Genomic DNA, 8,342 nt, shown 5'->3' on the forward strand with positions numbered 1-8,342 from the left:
CTGAGCCATCTGTGCCGCGCCGCAAACTCAAATGAGGCGTAGCAGGCGCATCTTCCCAAAACATCCAACTTTCTTTCCTGGCCCTCTTTGTTGTTGTAATGCGGCGAGAAACCGGCTCCAAAGGCAGATGGAGAATAAACAAAGACCTCTTCAAGAGTAATTGCTTTGCAGGAGGATTTTCTCTGTCTCACCGCCGTCCCCTTCCTTTGTGATTCATTCTTGCCATTTCAATGGAGTACCTCACAATCCTATTGCACCAATATTGGGAATATTAATCCACACTGCTACACGGAGCACCTTTGGCCAAATTCACCCCTGAGACAAAACATCAGGACACAACATGAGTAAATCATTGTAAATACAAATAAAAACAGGTCTAGTGTTTAATTTCCACTTCACAGCTGGCCAGGAGAGCCAACATTGAAGGTTAGCATTCATTTCAGATGCTTGCTGTGTTTATAGGGCTTTCTACACACACAACACTGAAACTGAAGTCCACACAGCAGGTACAGCTATTGTAGTAGATGGCTCGGTGGTCCAGCGGTTGAAATAAAGGGTACATTACCAAGATGCTCTTGGTTCAAGCATCACTGACTCACAGTGTAATGCTTTGAGCGAGTTCCTGAACCTCATTGCACATGGTCTGAGTATCTCTGGAGCAGCAGAGTACACCTCTCCTCTCTGTACGTGACCCTGAAAGCCAGTGATAGCTATCTGACTGACTATAATGGTCATTCGTATTATTATAACAATGTCACTGGCTGGGATGGACTAGCCCTTTCTTTCTCATGTACGATTTGAGATCCTGAGTCTGTTTTCTGTTCCCCCTTCTAACAGCACTGGTTCTGAAAAAAAAAAACATCAGTTCAACCAATTACAAACTATTAGTCAGGGTCAAATCCACATATTACATGGTGGAGTCAATCCGTCCCTTTGGATTGTGTGTAGCTCTCTATCAGTGCGGTCACAGCACGCCCCTTTTAGCGTTAATAAATTCCCCCATCCAAATATAAGCAGATTGTCCCATTCCAAACCCATTCAAATGCACATATAGGTTCCCACACAGCACCGGTACACTCACACACACCCCAATACAACAGTGAGGAATAAGCAGAGTGTTGTTGTTGTCTTTCCAGCAATAATCCTTTCAAAAGCTACCATCTCTCATGAAGAATTTGCACAAAGAACATCTTGTATGTAACCATAATATTACTGATAGATTGATTGATTAATTCATTCATGTATTCATTATACTCAAGGCTGTCCTTCCCTTCACTGGTTACAGACTGGTGTGTCTTTAATTGTTATTAATGGCTCTCTTACTTCAATTGGACGCCGTTGTGTTGATTTTGGTTTTGAGAGGGAAGGGCAGGGGAGGTGGGCTGCTCTGATCTTTGGTACAATAATATTAATAAACAAATAAGGGATTCAATCATTCAGCAGGGATGAACGAACAGGTGAGCCACACCAGCCATCGCTCTACCGGTCTGCCTCCCCCCATCTTTGTGACCCCCCATCCCCAGCGCTGACAGGAGGTGGGCCGCGCAGTTTTTCGTTGTTGTTTTTTTTCCATGCCACACTAGTGGTTGAAACTGTGAGCACGAATCGCCACGGACACTCTTGGATCCCTCGCAGATTCATGTCCCACCAACCACAGAGCTCAAGGGTGCTAATTTAAACCAGATTTAACGCTTACGAGCGAAAGGGGGAAGAAAAAGAAATGAGGGAAATGCAACTGGATATTAACAAGTGTCAGCCTCTTTGATCTGAATTGTGTCGTCGTCGTTGTCGTTGTGTGGTGAGGGTATATATCTGTGTGTGTTTAGGACAGTATCGGGTGTATCCCCAGCAGTAGGGATCCTCTACTCGCAGCTCCACACGGGCACCACTTTATCTCGCGAGCTACAGAGGCTTCCTGGCAGACCTGAAGGGGGTCTCAAGTCTCTGCACTGGGAGCTGATATAATGCTATGCTCTTATTATAATGGGACCCAGTTATGCCAGTTATGGAGCAAAAAACCTGAAACATATCTAAAGAGAACAAACAGACTGTGGGATTCCCAGCCTCAATGGGTGTTTGTTTTTTATAACGTGGGAATATTTTTTTCTGCTCTGCTGATTAAAGAGTGGGCTCCTATTCGTGTCAAGATATTACACCCAATTGCTTAGAGTAGTTATTGGGGTTCCTTCAAGGACAGAGAAAATAAACTCTGAACCATCAAATACTTCCCAAGGTTAGCCAAGGGCCCACGTGGCCCCCACACAACACAACACTGCCATCAGTAAGCAGGGCGGCACCGAGCCTTATAGAGAAGCCAGACTCTTCTGGTTACATTCAAGGTCTCCTGTGATAAACTACATGGTGGGATAAGACACATCGATTGACGTTTTAATTTCCCCGTCTCCCAAATCCCCAGAGTGTTTTGAAAGAGGAGTGGGGGTCGAGTCAGTGGCAGGCCTGCAGGTTTAATGTGTGTGTCAGCAGTGATAGGGCCACAAACTGACAGACAGCGCCAGTGTGGTCAGGCATGTCAACTGGACTCATCTCTGACTGTGTAGGGCCCATACAGACAACTCTGTCATGCCGTCTCTCGTGGGACGGGTTTGAAGGGTAATGATGCGATGGAACTACAAATAACTGAACAAATGCGAGATAGGATTTGACAAGACGTGGTTCTCAACAAACACTCGAGACTCGAACAGTTCTGTCAGTGTTTTCCAAAGCCACAAGATGGTGCTGTCTCTTTTATTTCTGTGCGGTAATACAGTCTGAGGATTTATACTTTTATACAGAGAGAAGAGAAAAAGAACAGAGACAAAGATGGATATACACAGACGTTTTCTGTTTCATTAAAAAAAATATGTCCCCCTCCTAAAAAAAACCCAACAACACATATGAGGTTTGTCTAAGAGTGACACATTGCAAGAACTCAGAGAATATCCTAATCCCAAAGCTAAAGGCTTGGTCTTAATAAGATAGCTCCAGGAAAGTCAATCCAGTCTGCCGATAACAAAGCCAGGCTCGGCTGTATTCGATCGAAGTCCTAAATCCTCAAAGAGGTCGAGTACGTTAACCTCGGTCGATACCGCAATCTCGACACAGGAACCGGGGCCAGGGAACAATGGCTGAGGGCTGTTGTTCCTCTCCGAGCGCAGAGCGCCGGAACCAACTCTATAGCCGCTCTCAGGATCAACTCAGGATCTGAACGCAGGTCGGTTGTGTAGAAACGGCAGTGAGATTTCGAGTGTGCACGGCAATTTTGCTTCTACTAGTGATGGCGATGATTATTCATTCATTCATCATGCAGGGATACGACAACAGCTGCTGCAGAGCTGTGCAGGGGGGCCCGGTTTTGCGTGGCCTCCGCTCGGTGTTACGTTTCATCACAGTGTGAGGTGTGAGACCTGTACCTCGGCCACGGGAGCACCCAGGCGATTAGCAGTGTTTAATTAAGTTTACACCGTGCGAAAGGGCGTTGCTTGACTGTGCCGTTCTTCTCTTCGGGGAAGCGTTGTGGCTTCATCTGCCAGCTTCTCGTCGAAGGAGTCGCGTTTCCAAACGGGCACTGTAAGTGTAAGTGTATTCTGATGCCAGGCCCCCGTGTTGCATACTTTGTGGCTGCAAATTTAATAAAGAGATATTGGATTAATCCATTGGCTGTCAGGAGCTGTGCCTGTGAAAGAGGAATTGTGCCTGCAGGCTCCCTTGCCCTGTAAGCAAGCGCTCTCCGCACGGCAAAGCGTGTTACCGGCTACATATAGGGTGAATTGACTGAATAGGGAATCTGCTCAGCAGCAGGAGAGGTAAACCGAGGTGAGATTTCAGGTGCAGATGTCTCAGATCCAGAGTTTGCCTACAGCTGATAGTTTGTTTTACACAAGCGAACATTTGTGAGCGTGTAGGATTTCAACGAGGGAGCTGAGAGGAGGGATTTGATAACGAAACAAGGCACCACTACACTAAAGATGGAGCTTGCAATGGTCGCAGTTCTTGATTCAGAGCTTTTTCAGCTGAAATTGTGGGGTCGGTTGACCCCCCCAGCCCATTGTCCCCCAACCACCCTCCCTGTCCCCCTGCCCTCCTCCACCCTTGACGGGGGGATACGAGTGGGATGCGACAGGTGACCTCCGCACCAACCAGGGCCCCCCGAACTCCTCCTGGCACTGGCATGAAACAGTGTGACCGATCAGCCGTCCCTCTTGCGAACACAAGGCCGTTTTTCACACGGTAGCTGCCTTAAGCTGCATTATCCAGCACCTTGTAGTTGGCTCAGGTTGTGCATTAGATAATGTAATTTACTGTACTGTCCTGCTCACATATGGCGGCCATCAATTTGCCATTTCTTCCCCTCCATTAACCCCCCCCCAAGCTCACTCTAAATCTCTTCTCCTCTCATGCAGAGATTTATACCCCCCCACCCCATTACCAACGCTAACACCACTCTATCATTTATTTGATTTTTTCTCTGTTTCCTCAATCTGTTTGCTTTTTGCCTCTTGTCACGCTGGTGCAGATTCACACGGTAGCCGCCCGGCGTGTTGAGGGGAAGGGCATTTCTGTTAAAACTTGGCTAAGTTTACATGTTCGTTCACACCGCATTAGCAGGAAAAGGCTCCTGTTATGTATGGTGATTGTAATCCATATGTGGAAAGAAAAAGAAAAATGAAAAAAAAACATATACAGAACTCCGCTGGCCAATGCGAGTCGTTTTCACACACAATATTGTAGAACAATGATTAGAGATACGGAGGAACTAAATACACATCATGTATAAGGAATAATTGGCACATGATTTACAGGTGATAAATCAAGTGTATGATTTAGGACGACTGGAACCCCTCAAATGTAATCTAAAGATATTTGTCCATGTCATTAATGGGATTTTTGCTTTGAAACAGTGCCACCCGGTGTTCAAGATCGTGCCACTGAGAAGATGTCTGTGAGATAGGAATGCAAGTCAAAGACACATCATAAGCATGGAGAACGAGACGCCATTTTCTTAAAATGTTCTCCGTGGTATCACGTAAACACCTCTGGATCAGAGATGAGAGCTTTGTGAACCTTTTCACCCTGGAACAGAGGAGACTACATGGGGACTTGATTCAAGTCTTCAAAATCATGAAAGGCATCGACCACATCAAACCAGAGGAGCTTTTCCAGATCAGCAGGGACACACGCAGCCGGGGACACAAATGGAAATTGGGCTTCAAGGCATTCAAGACAGAAAACAGGAGACACTTCTTCACACAGAGAGGCGTCACAATCTGAACAAACTCCCCAGCGATGTGGCTGAAGAGACAATTTGGGAACATTCACAAACAGACTGGATAGGATCCTTGATCACTTAGTTATTAATGGACACCAAACGAGCACGATGGGGCGAATGGCCTCCTCTCGATTGGACACTGTCTTATGTTCTTATGTCCTCAACATACCTGTCCTGACAGAATCAAATCAAACATCTCACCAACTTGTCAATCACTAGCCAAGAACCGTCAACAAAAACAGGTTTTTGTTAATTTAATCCTGGGCTATAGTCCCAACAGGGGGAAAAATAAAATAAAAATACATCAGAGGATATAGGCCAGGGCTGAACAGTGGTCCATTCAACACAGATACGTCTGCTTTCTCCTGCAGGATTTAATCGAGTTTAAAACAGTGCACTGCCGAGACACACAGCCATGCAAGAGCAACGCAATTAGCAATAATAAGATCGTGATCCATTCCTGGTGGACGAGGAGAGCACAGGACGTGACACTGAAGCCTAAAGCCCGCGTCTCTGCTATCCTTAGCTGCAAGGCCATCACTTTCATTCCTGCTCCTCCACCGCGGTGGGGTTAGAGTTAGTCAAGCTCAATCAAGTTCGCCCACAGACACAGCCTGCAGTGTCCTCGCCCGTCTAATGCTACAATTAACGGCATTGTCCCCCATTTATTTATTTCGCCAGCATAAAGGGGAAACTGTACTTGAAAAGAAGCACTTAAAAGACGCAGTGTAAAATACTTTCAAAGGATCTCCCTTCAGCGAACAGTGGAGTGAAAGGAAAATTAAACACTCCGAGCAACTGTTGATCCTCAGCCATTAAGTGTTAGTTTTGCATTATCCAAAGTGGAATATGTGTATAAATGATCTGTAGGTTCAGTAAACCCTCTCCCTCTCTATCTCTCTCTCTCTAATATATAAATTAAACTTTATGTCTGTTACCACTGTACATTTTCACTTTAAAATATCATAATACTCTCCCTCTTTCCAAATTTCAATGCGATCTAGAGGGGTTTACTGTCCTGCACAGATAAGAGTGAGTTTGTGTGATTTCGACGGGCAAAAAAAAACAAAAAACCTTCATAAACTCTCCTCTCTTCTTCATCTCAGTTTGAAAGTAAAGCAACACAAATGGAAGTGTTTGATTTCGAGGCTTTAATATCGCGGGCCCTGTAACATCAGAAAGGTGACATTTCAACAGCACTATCGAGATCCAACACCGGCGATGCCAGCTAGAACAATCAATTATTTATGCATAATATCTCACCGGCATGTAAAAATGTAATCAGGCCAGGATCACGCCTTGTTTCCCCTGAAATAGCAGCCCTAGTCTCAGACCCCAGGCCTGCCATGAATGGCTCGGCCGATGCGAAAGCGCTTTCTGATAAAAGACTTGCCGAGAAGAGAGAGACGTTTCAAATGCGCTCTTCATCTGCTCGGCACAGCCTGGTACGAGTTGACTGTGGTTATACTAGCGAATCAGCCGCTACTTCAAATGGCCAAGACAAAATGTTGCCTAAAAAAAAAAAAACCCAAAGCTCTCTTCAGAAAGCCTCCACATCAAAGAGCTATTTAAAGAATGTTCTTTCTTTCGAGGTTCTTTTTCTAATTAAGAGTCTGCCATTCAGGGAGCTGTCAGTCATTGTGACACTGCACAGTGAAATTAAAATCTCTTTTTATTTTTAACTGCATTAAAAAAAAAACTCTTGCTCTGTGATAATGAAGAATGATAGTTAGAGAATAGTGAAGACAAAGCGGATGATACCAATTGTATTAAAGCATGCTCTCTGAAGAGGAATCCGTCTTCGGAGGATCACAATACCTGAGCAGCTACCCAATGGTTGTTACATTCACTTGCCACTCTCTGTGGAAATCAGTGGCATCTTTCTGATGTCGTTTCTTCCCCCTATCAGGGACTCTGTTAAAATTGGCAACAGAAATATTTCAAAGCAGTTTTACTAGAGAGATATTCACGTCCAGTAACATCAACTAACTCCACAGGTTGAACTTGTCTAAACTGAGACTTTCGTGCCTTGGTTTTTATCCAAAGGAACATAAAGGTGCCCCTGTGTTCAGAAGTGTTGTCTTCGCATAATCCGTACCCAGCCTCACTCTGACTCCCGTTGGTCTTTGCGAGCAACTGAAGATCGCATCAACGTTTTCCTGAGATATCACTGCTTCGCGCCGATTCACACGGTCGAGACATAAGGATTTGCCGAGCCGTCTTTATTTATGGCATTCTGCGGCTAATGCGCTGTGTTGAAATTGTACAATTAAGGGCCGGATAAACTGTTAACACTGAACTGAGCCGGAGAGCCAGTGTGCTAATAGCTAATTAGAGGGCGCATGGCTTGACACACACGCCAGCGCTGGGAAGTTTCCTGAAAGCTCTGAAGAATCGCCCTGATTCAGTTTGTTTAAATTTTAAACGGATATTCTGCTCTTTAAAAAGGGTGAAAATTGATGTTTCAGTCAATTGACCAGTGAACATGTAGGCTCTTCACAGTGACTTCCTGAAGGCGGCCCACTGATCGCAGGGAGAGTAACTGCAGGCTGGCGGGCTCTACGCCTCTCACTCCTCTCGGCCCGCGCCAACTGGAAACCAGACCCTCACCTTCAGCCTTTCAGCGACGGCAGCAGCGACGGCCCCCATTAACACCGCCGCGCTCTCCACCGCCAGCGATCACCACCGGCTGCACGGCCTCACATCTGAAGCGAGCGGCTCACTCAGACGTGCCGCCACATCTGGGAAGGGGATGTGTATCACCACACAGCCACGGTGTTCAAACCTGGCTGATACGGTGCAGTTCTGTGTGCCAAACAAGATGGAGGGCAGCCGTGGTTTAAGAGTGACTTTAAAACCGTTAGGAGTAAAGGTTCCTGCAAAATTCCACTAGTGCTGATATCAGGTGGAGGACTTATAGATCTCAGGTGCACAAACAGACATTAACGTTAATTTGTTGCTGTCAACGCACAGCTCTATAAAGTCTGACTGACTCTGGGGTTCAGGGGCTGCGCAGCCAAAATTCATCCGGACAAAGAAGGTAAGTCTGGGTAGGAGAACACGCATTCACAACACT

The sequence above is a fragment of the Amia ocellicauda genome, chromosome 18, assembly GCF_036373705.1.
Source record: "Amia ocellicauda isolate fAmiCal2 chromosome 18, fAmiCal2.hap1, whole genome shotgun sequence".
In the NCBI taxonomy this organism is placed as follows: Eukaryota; Metazoa; Chordata; class Actinopteri; order Amiiformes; family Amiidae; genus Amia; species Amia ocellicauda.